Source organism: Euprymna scolopes, chromosome 37 (assembly GCF_053919585.1).
Source record: "Euprymna scolopes isolate OS-2025 chromosome 37, ASM5391958v1, whole genome shotgun sequence".
NCBI classification, from domain to species: Eukaryota; Metazoa; Mollusca; class Cephalopoda; order Sepiida; family Sepiolidae; genus Euprymna; species Euprymna scolopes.
Window position 1 is genome coordinate 83,895,625 of NC_136518.1, and position 25,560 is coordinate 83,921,184.

Genomic DNA, 25,560 nt, shown 5'->3' on the forward strand with positions numbered 1-25,560 from the left:
GTCTAGTAACCAGGTTCTGCTTTTCAGCAGTTTGAACCCAAGACTCAGAGAAAAACGGTCGTAACTTTACTTTGCCATTCAACTGAGTGGAGTTCCCACTCAACTAACATCGATTTTGTATTTTCTGTTTAATATATTAAATTCATTTCACTGTTTCCGAGTGTTTTTTCCTTATTCGTTCCAACATTCACACCATGACAATAACGAAGTAAAAAAAAAATAACGAAGTAAAAAAAAATAACGAAGTAAAAAAATAACGAAGTAAAAAAATAACGAAATAAATAACGAAGTAAAAAATAACGAAGTAAAATAAAATAAAAAGCTAAATATAAATGTGTTTCTTCAAATTAATATAACAAAAATTCAAATTTGTTCAATTGTATCTGAATGCAACAGCAAATCCAATGCACGTATAAATTACAATTGTTGAAAATGGGCAAGAATTAAAACAACTTTCATGTTGTGCCCCAGAGCTTAACATCTGTTGTTGTCGTCAGGCTGAAATTTCTGTCTAATTCCAAGTTTAATCAGAGAAGACAAGTGATGATAAGTCATCTTACTTATCAAAAAAACTTAGACACGAATGATTGTAAATCCTTCTCAATTTTTCATAATTTTTAACTGCTTGTAGTTTCTTTGAAAACAAAGATAGTGATAACGCGAAAAAACGTTGTGCCCTTGACGTTCTGATGTTTCGATCATGTTAAAAAAAGATTTTACTTAAAACGAAGATAAGAAATTCTTACTACTCTTTCGACACTCCTCGTATTTTGTATATGTTCTTCCTACCTCCACTCTTTCAAGGTTACTGTTTGTGTGCAGACTACAAGTAAGCTTGAAAATGAGCAGTATGCAGACTGCAGACCGAATACGTAGCCTGAAATAAAGGGTTCAGTTTGAAATTCTGTATAGATTTCCGAGGTGGACAAGACGGATCTGATAAGGGTCAGAGGTTACATCTATCAAAACGTTACATTTATCAAAACGTTACATTTATCAAAAGTTACATTTATCAAAACGTTACATTTATCAAAGCGTTATATTTATCAAAACGTTGTGAAAATAACAAGAAAATCAGAATAAGTTATACAACATTATCGATCTGTTACATATATGTCTGGCTGGTGATCATCTAACAATTAAAATGGACAGTTATTTCATTTATCAATGAATACGAGACACTTTGTTTATAAAAATAGTTTATTTTACAATATATTTAATATACACTTCAACACAATGACGGCGGTGGGAGTTTGTGGTAAGGGTGGTTGCAAACTGTGTCAATTTGTGTCCCGCATCTGTCCACCTCTCTGACTTTCTGCCTGTTGCTTTGTTCCTCTCCTCTTTTTATTGATATCTCTTCGACCTCTTAACCTATTTCCTCGCCAGCTTGTTATTGCACATCTTGCTGGTTTTCGGTCTGACCCATGACCGATTGACGTCATGGATCCAGGTCGCTACAAGTCCTGGGATTCTATTGTTTATTTTCGTTTGCCTAGATGTAGCTTAGGTCACTTTTTCCTGGGACCGACCATTCTTTGATTGGCTGGAATTTCCATTGTTTATTTTCCTGCTTGCCTGGACAGTTCGCCCGCACCCTTCCTTAACAAATCCTCATATTAAAAATTCGGAAGTCATATTTGTTTATATTATGGATAACGCGGTTAACGCAGAGCTAGGTTGAATCTAGCTGACTCGTGCCAGGTAGGTACAAAAAGGTCAAGGGGCGAGACATCAAACTCGGTAACTTCCATTGACAGAGCGTGCACATGTGGTGCGAGACAGGTCAGTGAGTGTATTTTGGGTACGGGCGGTTAACGGGAATTACCCCTCTCACACATGCACCCATATAAATAGAAACGCACATCGGGATTTTTGAGTTAGAGTCAGAGTAGAAGAAAGTAGACAGTCGTAGACCAGAAGGGTCAGAGGAAAGATGCGTCGACGGAAACGCACCAAAACTTGAGTCAACAATGCGAGAGATCCGCCGATTCACTTGTAGATGAAATAAAGAGATCCTTGCCAGAAAATCGGCGTCGTGTTTTCGTCTTAGATGAACTTTACAGCTTATCGACCAGTGACGGGAAGAATCGATCTCAGAAGACCAAGATAACAGAAAAAAAAAGATATGGTGAACTTTATCACGTATATATGCACACACAGACATGCACAGTAAAACACTACACACAACTTAAGGGTCCTTAAAAGGAGCTCGACCGCATGCATACACACCCGACTGTATAAATGCACATAAACTGTATATAAGACTTGTGTATATAATTGAATGGAAAGATGCACGAGCACGTTAGAGAGAGAAGCATATAGCCACGGTTATATAGACACTTTATATATATATACTAGCAGGGGGTACCCGGCGTTGCCCGGGTGTTTATAGGTGTGTGTATGGGGGGGGATAAGTAATAACCCTGAAACGATGTTAAAAAAATCGGAAAAGCCAAAACCAAAAAAAAAAAAAAAACAGCGAAAAAAAACCGCTGTGTGTATAGGGGGAGAAGTAAACTAAAGAATAAGCGAAGTAAAAAAAATAAAGAAACGGTGACCACGTGTCTAAAGATGTAAAAGAAAAAAAAATAGTTTTGGTCGTGAGACTGAATTGAACCCGGAGGTGAAACTAACTCCAACCACTCAACTGTCTAGGCCAAGAGTAAGAGTAATTGATTATAGTGTTAAAATAAGGCTTATAAAGCGAGTGAAAGAGGTTTGATTGACAGGTAGCCACTAAATGAGGTCATCGCGGGAGCGTTACGAGATGACGTAGCAGTATTTTATTTTTTATTAAATTACGTATTTCGTTTCCTGTCTAGACATCTCTCTATCTGTCTCTCTCTCTCTCTCTCTCTCTGTTTGCGTTTGTGTATCTCTCTCTCTCTTCGTCTTCCTTACTCTAAAGACTGTTACTAAAAAAGAAAATGGCATCTGGCGGTTTTTTTTTGTAAAAACTACGATCGTTAATATTTTTTGTAAGCGTATTTTTTTTACTTCACATTTTTGGCTTGTTATTTTTCGTTTAACTATCGTATCTAACTATTTTGAATGTGCTAATAACTTTGGTAACGTTGCCATAGCGTAGAAGTTCATAGTTTAGCTTGTGTAAGGGTTAAAAAAAAATTACCGATAACAACATGTTTTTTTTAAATTCAGACTGCCATTAGAGCTTGCTGACGTCAAGATCACGTGACATGACTCAGCGGGTTTTAAATACAAGTTGACCTAAAATAAACGGCCCCGTGTATACTTTATGTAGAAGAGTTGGCGCCCGTATTTTTTTGGGCAGTTATAAATAGATTTAAAAATATGTAATGTTTAAGATTAAAATGTCACTATTTTTGAGACCCTCACCCCCTGCAGAAAATCGATCAGTTGACGCACTTCTGATGGTCCTTTTAGGCTAATTTTTTTTATATTTGTCGTCCGGAGGGTGGGGATTTAATATGATACCAAATTTGTGAATTTTTGTTCCGTCGGTCAAAAGTTTTTAGTAAACACACAAACATACATGATGATGATGATGATTGCAACGTCTTGTCAGACGAGTGCCACTCCCTCAGACATTTAAAATCCATGAGCCCAAATGCCTGAGGGAGTATCTATACAAATATTATGTTAAAGAGTCTTAGCTTTGTACGACAGCTCTCGGTTCAAAATGTTGAGATCCAGCAACAAGCAAGAGCAAGATAGCCAGCAACAAATTAAACTGCAGACCAGCTTAATGCGGGTAATGGTCTTCCGCTTTATGGTTTTTTAAATCAGAGATTTGCTTCTCCTAGAAAGGTTGCCATCACCACGGCTTACAGGAGCCCTCTCCACCCCAAGAAATGTTACAAGAAAAGGATCCTCCTTTTTTTGTAAGTAAGAAAACCATTAGATAAGTGAAAATGTGATTAGGATAGACCGAGATTTGAACTTTGTAAGCAAGGCTCAGAAATAGAATTTCGCATTGTTCAATTTCATATAAAATAGTTTAGATATGTTTGTTTTAAAAAGAATTTAATTTTTCAATTCTTTTTATGAAAACTGAATTAAAATAAGGTCAGCTAGAGAATAATGAACAATGTAATTTAGAAATATATTGAAAATAGGTTAGGGAAAAAATAGGTTAGTGAGAACTCTTTGTCTGCAGAAGTGTGTTGGGAACATGTGCCGAACCACGAATGGTTAAGCCACGCGAGACGATGACGTGTAGAGCCATACATATGACGTCATAGCAGAAAGGGAATTTCTTAATATAGGAGCTAGTTTTAGTCAGATCGGGAGTTGGAGACAGAGGGGCAGTCGAGTCCGGATCGAAGTCAGCACAGTCAGCCGGACAGAGCTGACATGAGGAGGGCCTCCCTTCGAGGCGAAGGGGAGAACATTAAACATGTAAAAACAACGACTTTGAATTCCTTGACGTCATCATCATTCGACTGGTCGATCTAAAGAAGTCAGTATCAATGTTTTTGTAAAACTGTGTTGTTTCGTCATTCTACAGAAAATGTAATGTAAATAATCATCTTATATGAACTTTGTATAACCCCATCTCCCAAGTAATGTGTCCCCCTCTCCATTACAAGAAATGTATCTCTCCTCCCCCTCCTGTGTTAAAAGAACTGATCACCCCCTCCCTCCTCGCTACTATATGTGTTAATAAGAAACATCACAGAACTTTATGTCTCTCTCTCTCTTCTCTCTCCTCTCTCTCTCTCTCCTCTCTCTCTCCTCCCTCTCCTCTCTCTCCGCTCTCTCCTCTCTCTCTCCTCCCTCTCCTCTCTCTCCGCTCTCTCTCCTCTCTCTCCTCTTTCTCTCCTCTCTCTCCTCTCTCTATCCTCTCTCCTCTCTCTCCTCTCTCTCCTCTTTCTCTCCTCTCTCTCCTCTCTCTATCCTCTCTCCTCTCTCTCCTCCCTCTCTCTTTCCTCTCTCTCTTCTCTCTCCTCTGTCTATCCTCTCTCCTCTCTCTCCTCCCTCTCTCTCTCCTCTCTCTCTTCTCTCTCCTCTCTCTATTCTCTCCTCTCCTCCCTCTCTCTCTCCTCTCTCTCTTCTCTCTCCTCTCTCTATCCTCTCTCCTCTCTCTCCTCCCTCTCTCTCTCCTCTCTCTCTTCTCTCTCCTCTCTCCTCTCTCTCTCCTCTCTCCTCGCTCCTCTCTCTCTCCTCTCTTCTCTCTCTCCTCTCTCTCATCATCGTCTATCTTGTGTTACATGTCCTTGTCTCTCCCCAACATGAACATCCAACTATCCAACATAAAGACAAATGATTTCAATGATAGAAAGTGAAACAAAAATTATTTAATGAAGAAAAGCAATGTTGAAGTAAGAATTAAAAAGAAAGAAACACAGACAGTTGATTCCCACAAAACAAAATATATACGCGGGATACACAGATGTCGTCCGTTTTGTGAGTGAAAACAAGTGATTTGTGTTTTTAAATTCACGAAAAAAAATGGAGCTTAAAATTGTGTTGAAAGTAAAAAAAATGAAATTATTGTTCTATTTAAGGAAACGTAAAAAAAAAAAAAATGGACGCGCGCGCGCATGGGGTGAAAAAATATAGGATAAAATGATTTTGTGTTAAGTGTGTTTGAATTGTGATCTGTATTATGTGTTAGAACAGCAAGAGACAAAATAATAATTATATAGATTCTAGTTTTCAGAAGAAAAATAAAAGAAAAACGTTTGATTTGCTGTAAAAGAATTACGGAGAGAAAAGAAAAAAAAAAGAAAGAAAGAGGCAAGTAAGTTGGAATATTCGAATTGTTTCGACTGTTCGTTAGAGACGCCAAGTACAAAAAATGTTTTAACCGAATTTAAGCGTACTTCGTGTTTTTTAAACAAATGATGTTAGTTTTTTCCCAGTTGGTCTTTTTTTTTTTTTTTTTTTATATATAAAAGACTTTTGAAAGTGTTTTCTTTTTCTCCTTTTTTTTTTTTTTTTTTTTTTTTTTTGCAGGTTACAATTTAATGTTAATTGCTAGCGTGAAGGTGTTTTGGACAGTGGTTGAAAATCAATTCTTAGTGCTAATAATTGTATTTTGTGTTTTGTTAATGTAATTTGTATTGGAAAAATTGTTTATGCATATAAAAGGCAAGATAACATATCACATTCATATATCTATTTAATATTTATTTTATGTTTTATTAATTTATTTGAGTTTATATTTTTGTATTTTAATCATTTATTTTAGGTTACTTATTTATTTGTATTTTAATAATTTTTTTAGGTTATTTATTTATTTTATGTTTAATTGATTAAAAGTGATTTGTTTATTTTATAGTTTATTAATTTATTTAATGTTATTCATTTAATTCATATTTTATTAATTTATCGAAGGTTATCTATTTATTTAATTTTTGTTTATTTATTTAAGGTCATTTATATATTTTATATTTTATCAATCTATTTAAGGCTATTCATTCATTTTATATTTATTAATTTATTTAAGGTCATTTTTTTACTCTATATGAGGAGCGTGCAATAAGTAATGCCTCTGACCCACTTCCAGTTGTCTGATCTAGCTGAAATTTTGCATGTCCAATGATTTATATCTCTACGGGTTATGTGGCAAATTGCAGGTCTGAACTAATTGTGGTTTCTATTTTACAGGTGTTTGAACTGAGTCAGGTGTGAAATGGAGCCTGTTGAATGTTGAGCAGTGATCCGGTTTTTGTATTTGAAAGGACGCACACCACAGGAGACGTTTGATGAAATGAAAGAAACTTATGGTGAAAATGCCCCATCATATGACCTTGTAAAACGCTGGCATCGTGAATTCAAACATGGCCGAAAGTCTGTAGAAACAGCTCCCAGACCTGACCTTCTGCCATTGATGAGGCATCTGTCCGTCAAGTTGAGGCTGCCATTTTGGAAGATCGGCGCATTACTATTCGCCAAATAGCTCAAGATGTCAAGATTAGTACAGGGTCTGTGGAAACTATCATTCATGACCATTTGCATATGCATAAGGTGTCTGCCAGATGGATTCCCAGGTTGCTCACACCATTCTAGAAACGAGAACGCGTCGAGTGCTCGAGGATGAATTTGGAGATGTGCCAAGAAGATGAGTCAAAGTTTTTCAAAAGACTGATTACACAGAATGAAACCTGCGTCCATCACTTTGTTCCAGTGACCAAAGCCCAGTCAATGCAGTGGAAGCACTTGGACTCACCACCTCCAAAGAAGGCAAGGGTGTAACCCTCCACTGGCAAGGTCATGCTCACAGTCTTCTAGGACCAAGACGAAGTAGTGATGACAGATTTCCTGGCAAAGGGTACCACAATTACAGGAGCCTATTATGCTTCACTTTTGAGGAAATTAAGGGAAGCTATCAAAATCACGAGGTGGGGCAAGATCAGCAAAGGTACCCTCCTCCTGCAGGACACCGCTCCGGTCCACAACTCGCATGTCACCAGATCAGAAGCACGGGCGTGTGGTTATGAAATCCTTTCTCATCCTCCCTACTCTCCTGATCTTGCACCCTCTGACTTTCACCTCTTCCCAGCCATGAAGTTGTTTTTGATAGGAAAGCCTTTCCCAGATGATGCAGCATTGATTTCTGAAGTCACGTCGTGGTTGGAGGACCAACCTGGGGTGTTCTACAAAAACGGTCTCCAGAGCTGCATCAAACGATGGGAGAAATGCATAACTCTGGGCCGTTCCTATGTAGAGAAAGACTAATAACTGTACCAAGTTTCGTTGCTCGACTGCTATTGGAAGTGGGCCAGGGGTATTACTTATTGCACGCCCTTCGTATTTTATTAGTATATTTAAGATCATTAAATTATTTTTTATATTTATTAATTTATTTAAGGTCATTCATTTATTTAATGTTTTATTAACTTATTTAAGGTCATTTATTTATTTTATATTTCACTAGCCTGGGTGCTCGGCGTTGTCCGTGTGTGTTGAGGTGTGTGCAAGGGAGTTAGTTGAGTAACCAAAGCCCTAAAAAAAGAATTAAAACAACTCAAGATAGGAGCGAGTACCCGTGTGAGCGCAAAAAAAGGGAGTAGTAGGAGGCTCGAACCCGTAATACACAAGAGGAAAACGAGGTGAAAAAAAAGCAAACGGTCTTATCAATGCGCCTACGTGCGTTCGAAATAACCTGTTTTATGCAACGTTGTTCATGCGTGGCTTGAATGTCTCGCAAAAATGTTGATGAAAAAATTGACCCCTCCTTGTAAAAAATGGCTTACTTGACGGTGAAAGAATGAATGTTTTTGGCCAATATTTGGATATTATTCGGCCGAGAGACTCAGCTTTCAAACGATATCAATTTTGTCAATGTTGGTCGCGTGTGTCGAAAGTTTTAGCGAGATATACAGCTTTATATACACATAAACAGACATTTGAGATTTATATAATACATTAATTTATTTGACGTAGACATCTTTACTGGGATAGTAAACTTCTCCAAACTTTAAGTATCTCTGTATCCCTGTGAAGCCATCATTCGTCTATGTGTAAAATACTGGTGAGCTACTGCACCAATCACTAACCTCGTGCTCCTGGACAAGATGCAAAAAGGAGTGTCTAACTTAATAGGTCTCACACTGTCACATTATCACAATGATCGATACCTGTACTTTTTTTACAAGTACTTTCATAAAATATGTTCCGATAGATTTACTGCACTTGTATCACCTCTACGAAAATACCTTCAATTCAGCCAACTTTTACGAGTATTTTAATGGTAGATGTTTTATGAGTATTTCAATGGTAGATGCTCCGACGAACTAAAAGCCCTAGTATCTCCTCGACGTAAATACCCCTGACAAACTCAACATACAGTAGAAATCCCTAGATGTAAGAAAGCCTACTATTCTAATAGTTTTTTGCCCCTAGAACTGCTATACAGATCCCTGGACTGTACTGACGTGCAGAAGTCTAAGCATAATGTAAAAAGATATCTTGTTGCTCAACTCCCCACATAGTATTCCTGAAAATTATGTTTCGATAGTAGACCCATACATCAAAGTGGCACTGTGCCTTGTTTGGGGTGAAAATGCAATTAAAAAAAAACATTTGAATAACACTGAACGTAGTGCTATAATTAATTGTTGAGGGTTCGCTTCTTTTTTTTTTTCTATAGTTTAAACATAAATCATTAAAGAAGAAAATTTCACAGAGAAAATAAAACGAAAATACACTTCTAAAGTATATTTCTCTTAAGCTCGAATTGCATGTTTAAAAAACATAAATTAGATAAAAGAAAAAAAAAACTATCGAGACGTCTTTCATCCAACCCTTTTCAAGATTAACGTTGGCAACGGGGGAGGAAACATCGTTTAAAAACGTGGTCAAAATCATTTAAAAAAAAAAAAGAAAACTAGCAGCATAATGTAGTCATTTCACGGTAGATGTCACTAGATGCTAGACTATTGTCGTTTCTAATAGCTTCCTTTCTTGAGAATTTCGAATAGAACTAGTAATTGTTCTGGAATCGTCTCGTCACTGTAAATACTCCTGGGTAACGTTGAGTCGGGACAGCTAGATCTTACTAAATTAACATCGTTTGCATGAAAGTCATTTAATAGTATTCCTTAACGGAATGCGAAGATAACAAGAATAAAAAAATGTTTTGAAGAAAAGAACCTCACTTCCTTTTCTGTTTGGTGCAACTATCGAAGATGAAAGAGAAGTTGCAGTTGAAAGAAGAATAAATCATCGGTTAAACAAGATGGCGCCACGATGAACATCTGGAAATGTATGTTAAAGTTTGGGCCAATTTATCGCACTGTTTGCTCCTACGATATTTGACCCCCTTCTCTCTCAAGAAATAATGGATACATTCTAAATGGGTGCCTGCACAATGATGAGGTTTACATTTTATTTTTACATGGGAGTCGCCACTTATCAAGGCTCGGAGACCACTCGAGGATAAGGGTTATAAAGTTTACAGTAGTCAATGGCAAAATATCATAGTAATCGTTAGTAATAGAAATTTGGTAAACTGGATTACTTAAGAGGGTGGTTCATCAAGAATTTGTTTATGTTGGACTTGAAGATAGTCAAGTTGTAGTCAGCTGGGAAGCAGACAAATGGAAAAGAGTTCCATATGCGTGCAGTTCTAAGAAAGAAGCTTTGTTCATGGAATCTACGCTTTGATTTAAGCACAGATAAAGAGTGGGGAAAATTATTGACAGTGGTTTCAGATAGACGGGTGTTTTTCATGAAAGATTGGCATGGTCCTGGATATGACCTTAAACTATATCCGATGGTGAGGCCCCAGCTTGCGGGCTTTGAAGAGTGTAGAGCCATCCTTTAATTGCCATTGCTGCCAGGTCCACTCTGACCTGGAGGGGTAGTACCTGTTAGGGTCCCAACTATGGATTAAATAGAAACCAACTTAAAAAAAAACAAAAAAAAAACAAATATACTCTATTAAAAAATGTTTCTTTAAAATCACTGGATTCCGCATTAAATAACCTGGAAAGGGTCGATATGCCGTGAAACAAAAACAAACAAACAAAGATTAGCATGAAGCAAAGTTTGCACATCACCCAACTGCATTTCTCCTAATCCAGTATTGATTAAGTTCAGCTGCAGGCAGTAATTCAAAAGCACTGTGTTCAAGCCCTGTTACATCCATAGTATCTTTTTTCATTATGGATTTTGGCAACCTTCATGTGGTCCCTTCAATGAGTATCTGACAAAAAAGAAAAAGAAGGAACCCAATGCTAACAGGAGGATAAACTCCCAAAAGTTAAAAAGTAGTTGTGTCACCTAATTGTTATTCTATTTTTTGCAAATATTTGTACGCGAACATCAAAAAATACCGAAAGTTAATAAATTAGCCCAGCATCAATTTCACTTACTCTTATAAAGAATGAAAAATCTTCTGTAAGCAACAGTTTTGAAATATGGAAATAATGGTTATTTTTAGTGCAATGAGTGTCATCGTTTTATCTCTTCTTCTCTATATAAATAAAATGAACTCATTTTTTTCCCGTCTGATTTTGACCTTAATAGGATTAAAAATCAAGATATTTCATGCAAATATAATATGCACAAACGGCAGAACAATATCTGAGGTGTGTTATAGGCTTATTATTTCTCAAATTCCTCGATAATCTTAGATTTCTATACTTTTTCTGCTAAGAAGTCACGGCCAAAATCGGTTAAGATCAATGGAAGTGGTAAAATATTTTCTCTCTAATAAATTCCTCCTCCCCCTGCCACCACTTAACACCGTTTGGGGATCGTTCACAAGGAACAGTTGAGAAGAGAACACCGGTTTGGCTTCGTAGTTCTTTCATGTGAAGTTATTTAAAATCACTAAACTAAGCTGCAGTGCTCTGTGGCGTAGTGGTTAGCGTGCTGGACAATTCACATTATATTTTCACGTTCGCGCCGACCTACCGTAGTCGTTTTTTTTTTTTTTTTTTTTTTTCCTAAACAACTGGAATGGACTTTTCTTGGTGGCCGAACTGTTAACGTTGCAGATGTTTTTTTTTTCACACTTTATTTTCCTACTTTTACTCATGACTCCGGGTTTGATCCTTCCTACTTACCTACCATAACATTTTTTAAAACTCCCCCCCCCCGTCCCGGAAACAAACACTCGGGCAATGCCGGGTACCCCCACTAGTAATGTCATAATTAGGACCTTTGTGGTGATCAGATTTTAATATGCTGTTCCCCACATATAATAGTAATAAAAACATCATAAAACGCTTTATTGGGATTTATTCAGGGTCAATCCGTATTTTGACTGGACTAGTTATGGTGTTAAACGTTATGTTGAATGTGATGTGAAAACTCACGGTTTTCCTTAGCATCCAATTGTATCAAATCACTGGTATCAGCCATTCTGAAAGTATCCTGTACCTCTATAAGACCACCATTCGCCCATGTATGGAGTATTGTTGTCATATTTGGGCTGGTGCATCTGCTACTAGTCTCTCGCTCCTAGACAAGGTTCAAAAAAGAGTCACCAACCTGATAGGTCCTGAACTGGCATCTAAGCTTCAGCCTCTGTCCCATCGACGAAACGTTGCATCCCTCTGCCTGTTCTACAAGTATTTTAATGGTGAATGCTCTGACGAACTGCAGACACTTGTGCCCCCACGACGTAGACACCCTTGACAAACCCGACAGACAGCTAAATCCCACCCCCACACAGTAGAGATCCCTAGATGTAAAAGATCTTTCTACTCCAGTAGTTTCTTCCACAGAACCACTAGACTCTGGAATTCCATTCCAGGTTCCTGCTTCCCTAACTGTACTGACATGCAGAAGTTCAAGTGTAATGTGAACCGACATCTTGCTGCCCAAATCCCAACATAGTGCCCCAGTAGTTGCTGCCCCTGATAGTAGCCCCCTACACCAAAGTGGCAATGTGCCTTGTTTGAGGTGAAAATGTAATAAAAAAAAAAAGTCTATTTCTATCAAAAATTAAATTTAATGCTTAAGTTTTTAGCAATCTTTGGTGGTTTACAGATATTGTAGGTGTAAAATGGCTGTTTTAATGACTAGAGGTCAACCATGAGATGTGTGAGAAGTTGAATAATAGTTTTTCCATTTTGAAACATACGGTAGAGTATAATTATCTCTGTTTGTGATAATTTGCCTTTCCGATAACAGGCTTACTGATCACATGATCAACCCCCTCCAAGTTAGAACTGATTAGTAATTATCATGTATATCCGTTACGCCACGGATCATTGTTAGAAAGGTGATCTTTCATCAAGAAAAAAGAAAGAAGTTCCAACCAGTAGAAAAATTAGCAGAATATTCCCTATTTATTTGCATGTGGCGTAACGGATATAAGTGCTAAGTTTTTTTTTTCAGTTCTAAGTGACAGTATTCTGGAGGCTGAAAGTTCAATCCTCAGTATGGGCGATACGAAAATTACCATTATCAATTACTTAAGACCTCTAACCAATCACCACTGACGGAATGAGAGCAAGCTACCCCCATGGATTAAATAAAGAGTTCCACCCGAACTTCTATACAGAGTCTCAAGTTTGACATAAAAATTCCCGATTTCGAAAAGACACGAAAAGAAGGTCGAAGGTTACATTGGCTGAAAAAGTTATGATAATATCACCAAAGATGGGAACAGTTGTCAGAATCATCCAAATAATTCAAATCTACTGTAACTCAAAATAACAATGTTTATACATTTTTTATTCGAACATATGTGCCAATACTTTTCCCATCAACATGAAGGAGAAAATCCCAACTGGTGAATAACATCGGTGTCACTTCTTTCACTTATGTAGTGCTAATTGAGTGATTCTTAATCCTTTGTTAGGTAACAGCCGGGCAATGCCGAGTAGAAAGTATTTATTTAGTTTTCTATCTATTTATCTGTCTCTCTCTCCCTCTCTCTCTCTCTCCCTCTCTCTCTCTCTCTCTCTCTCTCTCTCTCTCTCTCTATATATATATATATATATATATATATATATATATATATATATATATATATATATATATATATATATGTCTAATTGTCTATCTATCTAGCAGACTAAACAACAGATTGATTCGTGGGAAACAATAAGTTGAGTGAGCGTGAAAAGGTCAAAGGGTCATGTTGTGTCATGTATCAAACTGGGTGGCCAATGAATTGCACTGGAACTATGCAAGCGTGGACCGGACGTGATGCATCAGGTGTCCCGGTTTGAGTAAGTTTAGTTGAGTTGGGTCCAAGAAGCCGAGGAAGCAAGATAGGTTAAACATATGGCAACGGTCTCCAAATGGATGCAGAGAAACGCCACAAGTCCGAGATCGTCGATTTCACTCCATGCTGCGGGGATGCCTGGGAGTGAAATAAACCAACATATAAAAAACATACATCGTTTTGTGTCTGGCATGTATTCTCGTTATAGCAGAACCCAGTTCCCCAATGTGTTAACGAATCCTCCAGGCAGCGGCCAAAACACAAAAGCAGCCAACAGCAAACACATATGTCGTCATGAGTATGCGTATTATATGCTTCACACACACACACACACACACACACACACACACACACACACACACACGAACACTAGACGAGTAACGGGCCGTTAAGTAAATAGACATTAAGAGATCTGAGGACAATAGTCCGTTAGATAAGCAGTTAGATAACACACAAATAACACACAGTTTAGATAAGACAATACACAACACCTTTAAAAATGAGTGCAAAAAATATAGCGATGATTTCTTGAAGTGGGTATTTACTGATATATTTATTGCCGGTGTGGAAACACCATAGTTTGGAAGTTCTTGTTTATGAGTCTATGAACTAGATAAACTTCAAACTAAGCACCCTGATTGGAAGGTAAAAGTATTGACATTTTAAAGCAAAAGTTGTTGGTGTCAAAAACTGCCTGCTTGATAGCAGGGGATTATTTCAAAACAAAAATTTAGCCGCCATTGAAGCTTCATACAAAAAAAAATAGCATATGATTAAAACCCCCACACGCAGTAGCTGAGAATCTTATTTTTTTTTCATGCACCAAAGATATTGTACGTCTCATGATCGGTCTGGAAGCATTAAATAAGTTATGGCATGTCAAACAATACGATGAAAATGAAAGTTAACAGATATGGCCAAGGATATTTTACCTCAATTTATTCAAGAATTTAAAGAAACTCCGACTGGGCTGTGTGACGTTGTCTTTACGCTCAAACAAAGGAAAAAAATAAATAAAAATCACGTTATATTACACGTTACTCTCCCGACTCAACCCCATTTAAAAAGTCTCTTGCTGCCACAAGTCCATCATGCCTAGTCGCGTTTCTCTTCCTTCCGACCGCATGCTAGCCACAGCCGGCCCATTCTCTCCCTAGACTTTACATGTTCATTTTCTTTGACGTCGACTTTCCTCTCTTCTGGGCACGTTGTATCCTTTTTCTCTTTTTTTTTTTTGTTGCGCCAACCTGCGCACACTTCCTGATTTGCATATGCGCGGTTTTGTTTTTGGTTACTGCTGCTGCTAATCTCTTCGCAAGCCAGCCATCCTTTGCTGCTGCTGATATTTTCACCCGTTCTCAAAAGCACTACGTTCAGCATACAGCTTCACAAAACTACTGAAGTGACAAACTTTTCAGAACTTCTTGTGTTCGTTATTAAAAAAATGACAAAAATTAAAGATTTCTTGTTTTGTAAGTATGTGCAAACGTTAACTACTGTTGCTGCTAGTTTTTATTTGACTCATGATTTCTTCAAAGAACATTCGATCCAATGGGAGAAATTGTGCAGAGTTTCCACTGGCGGGCACCTGAAATGCTCGGCTATATGTTTGGCTTCCAATGGATAGTTTAAATAGAGACTCCAGAAGTAATTGGTACTCATTATTGCAAGAAGTGTTTAACCAAGTGCTGACAGCAATAAATGCTGTTAAATCGAGGCCACTTGCAAGACCGCTCTTCAAAGTTTTATGTGAAGATTTATGTTCAACACGTGAAACACTACTACTTCATGGAGATGGAAGGCGTTGAGGAGATTCTTTTTTTTTTTTTTTTGAGAGGAGAGTTGCAAATATTTCTTGCTTCTTAAAATGCAAGCAAATATGGATCATTATTTACGGATGAATTTACGTTGTGCGAATTAGCATACCTGGTCGATTTTTTTAGATATTTAATAGCATTGATATAGGATTACAGGATAAGGAAAGTACGATGATATTTTTGTCTGAAAAGATATCGTGTTTTAAAATGAAATTGGAACACTGCATCACCAAAATTAATCAAAAGAAATTATACATGTTCTTAACGCTTGGCCAATCTGTTGAAGAAACGGCAAATGAAAGTAACATCGATGACTTCTATGGCTTGATACAAGAACATTTGGAAAATCTTACTGTTCACAAATCTTTCCTCCTTACAATCAACTCTTTTTTTAAGCCATGTATATCTGATGCTCTGAGCAACAGAGGAAATGTTCATCGATTTAAAAAAAATAAAATAAAATAAAAAAATAAAAAAAAAACAATTTTGAAGCTAAATCATGCTTTGAAAATTGAAACTGCAAGGATTTGGGGCAAAAAGTTTCCAAAAATATCAGAAATCACATTAAGGAATTTATTGCCGTTTTCAACAACTTATGTGAAGCAGAATCATCCCAACTTTTCATCCTAAAAAACAAGAACCGAAATCAATTAAATGTGGAAGACAACTTGGGTTTTTTTTTTTTACATGGGGTTCACCATTTATCAAGGCCCGAAGGCCACTCAGGGATGAGCGTTATTGCGTGTACAGTAATCAATGAGATAGTATTGTAGTAATTATTAGTATTGGGTGGTTAGATAGTGTGTCTTACTTAAGGGGGCGGTTTGTCAGGAGTTTGTTTATGTTGGACTTGAAGACGTCCAAGTTGTATCGACAACAGAGCCAGGATAGAATTACTAGCTAAAAAAAAAACTGCAGTATCATCCGTATTATTGAGGTCAATTCATAGCATTGGAAATTTGCATGTTCGAATAATTTTGAATTGATTTGAAATTAATAATTTTTGTAGCAATCTTGGAATTTTGTATGAATAAATTATAAATTAATAAAAGTTTGGAAACCGTTGCTCTATACAATGTTCTAGAAAAAAAAATTAACCAACATTTTGAGTTTTGTTATGTTGTTAGTCTACTGGAAAACACCGGAAACTATCAAAATGGTCGATTATAATGATGAAATTATAATAGTCGATTTTTATGATTGGTTAAAGTATAACTGTTTGATAGAAATATTTTATGAGTGTTCAGTTGAAATATTTACATTTAATAGTTCTCAGTAATGTTAACTTGATGTTAATTTGACAGGTGGAATTTAAGTTAACCATTATGTAAGCAAATATACGTGACAAAAACCCAGCAAGGATCTTTAGGTTACGTGTAGTGATAACGTAATAAAAATATAGATTTTGAGATGTAGTCACTTGGGAGATCAGTGCTATACGCAACGCATTAGCAAACAGATGTGGTTTTAAGTCTGGACACCAGTAAAAGTTAGAAGGAGGCGACTTAGAAAAATGTAATCTTATAAAAAGCTTGCCAACTCTAAAAAAGAAGCCAGCAAAGAATAAATGATTATATCAAAATACAATTCCGGTTTGGGCGTTTTCACTTTCGGGGAGAAACACCTTGAATTTCAGGACGCATGAAAAAGACGCATGGAAAGAAGATTTGAGGTAGGTTTTGCTGGTGTTCCAACCGACAACGATTTCTATAAACTGTTAATTTATGTATGCACACATTAACACCCAATAGAGAATACACTTGACGAATCAGATTTCAGAACGTTAACACTCCTAAGTTAAAAGAGACTCATTATAGAAACATACGTTATGTATACATCAGTGTGTATATATATATATATATATATATATATATATATATATATATATATATATATATATATATCGTGTTCGTCCTTCGAAGTCGAAGATGACCATGACATCAGTGAGTAAAAGTATTGTTTTGTGCTTCCGGAGATGACTTGTAAGGCCGATCCGGGCATGGAAGGCTCTCCCACAAGTTGGACAGTAGTGAGCAGGTGTTGTGGGGACAGAGTTTGTTGCTCTGGCTTTGCAGGTTGCACGCTTCTGTTCTGCTTTGAGGGTTCTCTCTTCAGCTGTTTCAGCTCCTTTGTTGATGAGGTGACGCCAGTGAGGTCTGTCTGATGCAAGCGATTCCCCAAAACAACTCTTGTATGGCGAGCTGTGCCGACGCAAGCGTTCAGTCAGAGCACCAAGAAAACGCTTTAAGGACAACCTCAAAGTCTCCCTCAAAGACTTCAATATCAGTACCGAATCCTGGGAATATATATATATATATATATATATATATATATATATATATATATATATATATATATAAGAGCAAATAGTTAATAAAACATGTTAAAAACACTTTGAGAAAGAGTTAAAACATATTTAATTTGAAAAGGAAACACTAAATAAGTGGATAGTTCTTAATCCGCGGAGTTTCGAAGAAATACTTTCCTTCTCATCAGAGAGTAGGATTTGGCAAAATGCGGGATCGGATTTTACTTGCAAAAGTATTTGATTAAACTACAAGTAAGTCAAAGATCTTACTTGATAACAAAAAGTGAAGCAGAGGGAATAGGGTGAAGAAAAAAAGTGATTTCACATGAATGGATAGTCTGCTGAAAGGTAAAGTATCCAATAACGATAAAATCCAAAAATGCAAATCCAAGAAAGTTAGTTAAATCTCCATTCGCACAAGTAAAATCCAAGGGAATCGCGTAATTGGAAGATGACTCAAAATAATCCAAAAGGCAGAAATCCGTGGAATAATTCACAAATAGGTACAAGGAAAAGGGGAAAGAATTCCAATAACTCATTTTTCTTAATTACGCCTTGCCTCGGCAGCCGAGTCTAACGCATATCTTATCTTTCTTTTAATAATACTATTGGAATTCTTTCCCAATTTCCTTGTACCTTTTGCTAAATACTATCCTCTGATGAGAAGGAAAGCATTTCTTCGAAACTGCACAGATTAAGGACTATCCACTTATTAAGTGTTTCCTTTTCAAATTAAATGTGCTTTTAACCTGTTTTATTAACTATTTGCTTTTATTATAAGCCCTATCTCCTATTTGGTTTTATCGAGCTTTTATATCTGGTGAATATTACTTTATCAATATTAATTCTTTAATATTTATAATATACTTTAGTTTTACCATCTTGGATCATTTTGGTAAATTTAATTGTAATTTTTATTTTATTTTATTTTATTTTATTTTATTTTATATATATATATATATATATATATATATATATATATATATATATATATATATATATATATATATACTCGTTATACAGCTACGCTGTTTATATACACCCCCAGTATAGTGCATATAACCGTTTGATGGCGTTTCAAAACCGCTTTATATTTAATATCCCCGTTTTGATACCCGGCTATCTAACAGTGGGGGGGGGGGGGCTATCAAAAGTTTATTTTCTCGTGGGTTTGATAAAATGATTCGATTCCTAAACTATAACAAGCATACCATAATATCTCATACATACATCTGGAATATTATAATATTATTTGCATACATTTGACACCATCCATAATATCTTATGTACACATCTGGCATATGATACTATATTATACATACATCTGGAATATCATAATATCATGCATATGTCTTGTATATCATAATGTCGTATGTATACATCTGGCCAATCATAATATCTCACATTTGATATATCATCGGATATATCATATCCTATGTATACGTCTGGCATCGATAATACCTCATATTATTTATGCTTTTGTTAGCTTCTACTAAAATTGTTGTTTAACTTTTTGGGGTGACCTGTCTATCTATATCTCTATATAATATAAAGTATATGTACACTTCACATATTTCTACATATAGGATTGGGGAAAAAATGGAAATAGCACTAACCCTACGCGAGATTAACCGGCTTCCTCCAAAAGAGGAAGTTCCATGGGAGCATTAAGCGGTGCCCAGTCGCATTACTAGGATTCATTACTAAACTAATTAATACAGGAATGCCGAGCGTCCTGTACATAGCTCCAACTTATGCATATTGTTCTGTGTTTTGGCAAGCTTCACTCGAGCCTGGTTGAGTGTTACTCTTTCCAGGGGAGTTCATGGCCTGCTGGGAGGTCTTCTTTCGGGGCTATTTTTTTTTTTATTTTTTTATTACATTTCCACCCCAAACAAGGCACATTGCCACTGTGGTGTAGGGGGCTACTATCAGGGGCAGCAACTACTGGGGCACTATGTTGGGATTTGGGCAGATGTCGGTTCACGTTACACTTGAACTTCTGCATGTCAGTACCATTAGAGAAGCAGGGACCTGGAATGGAATTCCAGAGTCTAGCGGTTCTGGGGAAGAAACTACTGGAGTAGAAAGATCTTTTACATCTAGGGATCTCTACTGTGTGGGAGTGGGATTTAGCTGCCTGTCGGGTTTGTCGAGGATGTCTACGTCGTGGGGGCACAAGTGTCTGCAGTTCGTCAGAGCATTCATCAGTAAAATACTTGTAGAACAGGCAGAGGGATGCAACGTTTCGTCGATGGGACAGAGGCTGAAGCTTAGATAACAGTTCAGGGCCTATCAGATAGGCGACTCTCTTTTGAACTTTGTCTAGGAGCGAGAGACTAGCAGCAGATGCACCAGCCCAAATGTGACAACAATACTCCATACATGGGCGAATGGTGGCCTTATAGAGGTGCAGGATACTTTCAGATGGAAGAGCCTTGTTTTTTATTAATAAGTTATGACATTAAGTCTAAGTTTCATAACATTTTTTTTGTATTATTTTGATCTTCGGACTACTGTTCTCATCTTAAGGCCTGTTGTCGCAATATTACGATCTCAGGTGCATCTTTACGAAGTTAGGAATCTGTCTATCGAAGTCAGGAATCTTTTCGGTATATCATCAAACCTTATGTATACATCTAGAATGTTATAATATTATTTACATACATTTGACCAACCATAATAACTTATGCACACATCTGGCATATAATAATGTTATATATACATCTGCCATACAATAATGTTATATATACATCTGCAATATAATAATGTTATATATACATTTGGCATATAATAATGTTATATATACATCTGCAATATAATAATGTTATATATACATCTGGCATATAATAATGTTATATATACATCTGGCATATAATAATGTTATATATACATCTGCCATATAATAATGTTATATATACATCTGAAATTTGAAGTCGGAAATATTTCTGTCGAAATTGTGAATCTTTCTATCGACTCAGGAATCTTTCTGTCGATCATGGGAATCTCCATGGAATTTCAAACAGGACCTTTTCATTTAATCCATCGGCGTAGCATGCATTCGTTCTGTCAGCCATGACTGAGCAGGAATACTAAGTAATTTGCTATTATATTTTTTTAATGTCGCCCGCACTGAGGATTGAATTGTCAACCTCCAGAAGAGTGTAACTTACAACTGAATTTTACTAAAAACTTTATCCGCTATGCCACGGGTCGAAGGTTACATCGACTGAAACGTCGTGCGAATAACACTCAAGATGGGAACAATAGTCCAAAAAAAAATGAACAAACAACCAAAAAACACAGAAAATATGGTCACATCTTTCAATTTAGCGATCTGAAGTCTCGATTTGTTTCTCTTTCTTCTATAGCTCACACAGCACAGAGTTCTGTTACTTTTTAAGATCGACTTCTTAAATACATTTCTTTTGGGGTTGCACAGATATTTTAAAGAAAGAAAGGCTGGTCACACTTGTCGGCTTCACAGCTTGATGTCGCGGTTTACTGTTTATGTTAAATTACAGAAACTCCTGTTCCGCTGTTTGACAAAATAAGAAACTTCTTACGCCTCCTCGCTGTTCATCTTTTCGCGTTGAGCATGAAAAAGAGAACGCTGCTTTTAAAAAGCAATCATCTTTTTTTTCAAGGGTAGCAGATAGATTTTCTTAAAATATATATATATATATATATATTTTTTACACAGTGATCACAACTTATCAAGGCCCGGAAGCCACTCAGGGATAAGGGTTATTGCAAGTACATTACGTTAGTGTGAAGATTTGATGAAGTGTTTACTTAAGGGGGCGGTTCATTAGGAATTTGTTAACATCGGACTTGAAGACATCCAAGTTGTAGTCCGGAGGGAAGCAGGCAGACGGAACAGAGTTCCACAGGCGTGCAGTTCTAAGAAAGAAGCTTTGTTCATGGAATCCGCGTTTTGATTTAGGCACAGATATAGAGTGGGGGAAATTTTTCACAGTGGATTCAGCTAGACGGGTGTTTTTCGTGAAAGATTGGCGAGGGGGGACCAGAGATTGGAGTTCAGACGAGCACCTGCCATGAAAATAACGATAAAACAATGATAGGCTCGCAACGTCTCTTCTGTGGGAGAGAGGTTGCAGGGTAGAGAAAAGGGCATCCCCCACTAAGCCACGAAGTCTATTTTGTACTCTGCCAAGGCATGATAGGCTGTTTTTGGCCGCCCCTGCCCAGATATGGCAACAGTATTCCATCCTTGGACGTACTTGGCTTTTATATAGATAGAGAATTGCATCAGTAGTGAGATATCTTCTGGAGCGGTAGAAGGATCCCACCATCTTTCCAGCGACCTTGGCAAAATATTAATGACCAAAGTTAAAAGGAAAAAGAAAGTTACGTCTAATGTCTAATCACTTGTGCCTCCTCGACATAAATACTCCCGACTAACACGACAATCAGCAAAATCCCACCTCTTTACTGTGGAGATCCTTAGATGCCAGAAAGCCTTCTGCTCTAATAGTTTCTTCCCTTGGACTGCTAGACTTTGGGATTCCCTCTCTGTTTCCTGCTTCTATGACTGTCTGACATGCAGAAATTTAAATGTAATGTAAACAGACACCTTGCTACTCAACTCCCTATATAGTGCTCCTGTAGATATAGTCCCAAATAGTAGCCCTTTATGTTAAAGGTGGCACTGTGTCTTGTTTGTGGTGAATAAGAGTAAAAAAAAATAAAATAAAATTACTGAATTTATTAAACAGACAACGTGAATTAGAAAAATACAATGAAGACATTGCCACGGCAGCTGCAAAGAATATGCCCTGTTTTGAGTTGAACAAAAGTTTTTTTGTTTTTTTTTAAATCTTATGCTTCAACAGATCAATTGTTTTCAAATTTAACTTTATAGAGTCTTATCTAATCACTTGTTTTGAAAATTCCTGCGAATAAAGACACACATTATTGTGCAACGGTTTATCAAGGGAGACCTGGTTCTGCAAGATTAGACTATCTGAAGATATTTTTTTTTTTTATTACATTTTCACCCCAAACAAGGTACATTGCCACTTTGGTGTAGGGGGCTACTATCAGGGGCAACAACTACTGGGATACTATGTAGGGATTTGGGCAGCAAGATGTCGTTTCACGTTGCACTTGAACTTCTGCATGTCAGTACAGTTGGGGAAGCAGGGACCTGGAATGGAATTCCAAAGTCTAGCGGTTCTGGGGAAGAAACTACTGCGGTAGAAAGATCTTTTACATCTAAGGATCTCTACAGTGTGGGGGTGGGATTTAGCAGCCTGTCTGGTTTATCGAGGGTGTTCACGTCGTGGAGGGAACAAGTGCTTGCAGTTCGTCAGAGCATTCACCATTAAAATACTTGTAGAACAGGCAGAAGGATGCAACGTTTCGTCGATGGGACAGAGACTGAAGCTGAGATGCCAGTTCAAGGCCTATCAGATTTGTGACTTTCTTTTGAACCTGGTTTCCTGACCTAAAATATACCAAATATTGATATTATTGTTTTTTTTGTTTTTTTTCTTTTCCTTTTGCAAAACTCAATCATGTTCTGCAAGTCAAAAATAAAAACTACTTAAATAGTTTCTTCCTCAGGTTCCTGCTTCCCTGACTGTACTGACATGCAGAAGTTTAAGTGTAATGCAAACAGGCACCTTACTGCTCAACTCCCTACATACTATCCTTGCAATTATGTTCCAAATAGTAGCCCCTTACACAAAAGTGGCACTTGTTTGGAGTGAAAATGAAATTAAAAAAAAAAATAAATAAATAAAAAAAATAAATAAATGAAAAACATTTTTTTCTACAAAACAACCAAAACCGTGGATGCTGCTGATGATGGATGCAAGGTTCTCACAGAACTCGTTTCTTGCATTTGTTCTAGCGAATAGCCTTCAGGCATACACATAGACAAGGGTGACTGTACCTTCGGTGGTGTTGGGGTTGTATTTATTTGCTTCCCCACTGAGCAAATTAGGCACAAGGCCTTTTTTAATGTGGAGAGAGAGGGGGGAAGGGAAAAGGGGACCAGCTCCCGAGAGGTGGGAAATGGGAGCTGGATAGTGATTTGCCAGCTGGCCCATGTAGGGTTGCCCCTACATGGACTAGAAGATTGCCACAAAGGCAATGGTCTTTGATTGCAGCATCTGCCGGAACAGATACTGCACTTTGATCTTGGCCCGAAGGCCACAAAAGGTGCCCCCGTGAAAGGGAGGGGGGGGGGCTTCGGTGGTGTTGGGGGAGGAGAGTGAACAGTTGTTCCATACCATTGTTGCCTGGTTCTATCATATGGAGCAGGCTGTTCCTCATTACGAAACTCTGTGCATTACAGCCTTTCCCCTGCCAATAACATATGTAATCCTTCTCCTTCAGCGAGCCAGAGGAAGGTGACGGTGATCAAGTGGTTAACGACTCGGACTTGGACTGATAACCTGGGTGTTCTGAGTTCGAATCTAGTTAGTTCCACAAAAAAAAACACACTTTCACTTAAAATTTTGGCTTCCTGCCGTAAGTCTCTGATATATTTCTTAAAATAATTTTGAGTAGAAAAATATCAGGGCAACCAATGTCAACAAAAGAAATTTTGAATTCATACGGTGATAATGATGAGCATGCCAGAGTTTTCAGCGTGAATTTTTGGAAGAACGACAATAGTCTCTTGAGTTTGAGTTTGTTATTTATAAATAATAATATTATTTCAGCATGGCCCGTAAACTGCACAAGTACCCTTGTTTTTATGGAACTTATGCTGCAATGAGTTTTTTATTGTAATTATATGCTTTCCCTTAATTTTTAACAGTTTGCTGGCATTTTAAACATTGACCATCATTTTCAGTAAACAAGGCCGATAGCCATTAGTTGCGTGCTCTCGTGTAATGAATGAATGCGTGAATGTAGGATTGACATGAAATTCTTAAAGATAAACTAAAATGACCGAAAAATGGGTTGAAATGACTTAAATAAATAAAAAGTAAATGACTTAGAATGACTTTAATGAACTTAAGGATGAATTGAATGATCTTAAGAATGACTTGAATGCTTAAAAAATAACTGGAATCCTTCAAAAATAACTTGAATGATCTGGAGAATGACTTGAATGGCTTGGAGACTGACTGGTTGTAGAGTGGGTGATCATTTTACATTAAATTAATACAGAAAAGTGATCCCCCACTTTATATAACATTAAGTACAGCATGTAGTAAGAACAGATACTACACTTTGATCTTGGCCAAAAGGCCAAGAAAAGGGTATTTATTTATTTGCTCCCCCACCGAGCAAATTAGGCACAAGGCCGATTTTTAATGTGAGGAGTGAAGGGGAAATGGGGACCAGCTCCCCAGGGAGTAGAGGAGCTGGATAGTGACAATTGGTATGAAGGGTTGCCCCTACATTGACCAAAGTCTTATATGTGGAATTGCCTCCCACATATGGTCTTTGCTTGCAGTATCTGAAAAACTTAAAAAGCTAAGAACAGCATCTATAAACAACAGACCTTTGATCTTAACCAAAAAGGCCAAGCACAAAAGTGTTACGGACAGACCGACAGACTGACTGACCAACAGACCGACCGACTGAGCGACGGACCGTTGGAGTGACTTATAGTGACATAATTTTCGTTTGGTACCTTCCAACTAACAATAACGCAGTCTCTGTTCTGCATAAATATCAAATTTTCATGATAGTCTGCTTGAAGTTGCTAAAATATATTTTCTAACACATATATTTTTTATGGTAGTCATCATCATATTGTATGAATCTGAAGGTTCTATTGTTAGCATTGGTTTCCCTGATATTTTTCTAGTCAGAATTCTTTCAAGAAAGAC

At 37.1% G+C, this 25,560-nt stretch overlaps 1 protein-coding gene and 1 pseudogene across 50 annotated transcripts in view; both read right to left on the reverse strand.

Annotated features, from left to right (window-relative positions):
* LOC145261258 (uncharacterized) overlaps positions 1–25,560 on the reverse strand; it is a 652,396-nt gene that overhangs the window by 393,353 nt on the left and 233,483 nt on the right. The gene's annotated exons all lie outside the window — the stretch shown is intronic.
* Positions 24,860–24,986, reverse strand: LOC145261338 (U2 spliceosomal RNA; annotated as a pseudogene).